The sequence below is a fragment of the Brassica oleracea genome, chromosome C7 (assembly GCF_000695525.1).
Source record: "Brassica oleracea var. oleracea cultivar TO1000 chromosome C7, BOL, whole genome shotgun sequence".
Taxonomy (NCBI): Eukaryota; Viridiplantae; Streptophyta; class Magnoliopsida; order Brassicales; family Brassicaceae; genus Brassica; species Brassica oleracea.
Window position 1 is genome coordinate 22,978,695 of NC_027754.1, and position 743 is coordinate 22,979,437.

The window sequence follows — 743 nt, forward strand, 5'->3', positions numbered from 1 at the left end:
GTGAGCATGAATCACTGAGTCGATGAAATTATCAACTACTTGGTCGACCATTTCTTCTAAAGCTTCATCAACTTCATCACTTGATGAGGAAGACATTGGGTGTGCTTTTTTTTCCTAAAATGACAAAAGGGGATTTGTAACTAAAATTTAATCAATTGTACATATTTCTATATTTCTATAATTCTATTATATTTTTTCATAATTTTTATTTTTTCATTAGTGTATCATTTTTTATCAAAATCTATTTTTTTTTCCATTATTCTATCTCTTTTTTCATAATCTAAATTTTTTTTCACATTATATCATCTTTTATCAAAATACTTTTTTCATAATCTATATTTTTTTCACATTATATCATCTTTTTGCATTATCACTTACCTTGATTTGGAGCTTGAAGTTTGTTGTTGAATTCACTACTACAAGAGAGAAGTTTGAAGCTTCAAGTTTGATGTTTGAGCACCACGATCAGCTTGCTTGAAGGTTGTTGTTACAGATTGTTACCACAGTTTGTTGACAAGAGAAGAGAAGAGAGAGACAAGAGAAGAGAGGTGATAACGAGAGAGAGACAAGAGAAGAGAAGTGAGACAGTTTCTTTGTGTGCTTTTCTCAGTTGTAATAATAAGAGACAGATATAGAGAAGAGAAGTGATGCACATTTTATAACTAAACTGAAAGACATAGTTTATATAGAGAGAGATATTGTTTTACATCCGTGAATCAACATATTTTACATCTGTGAATCAA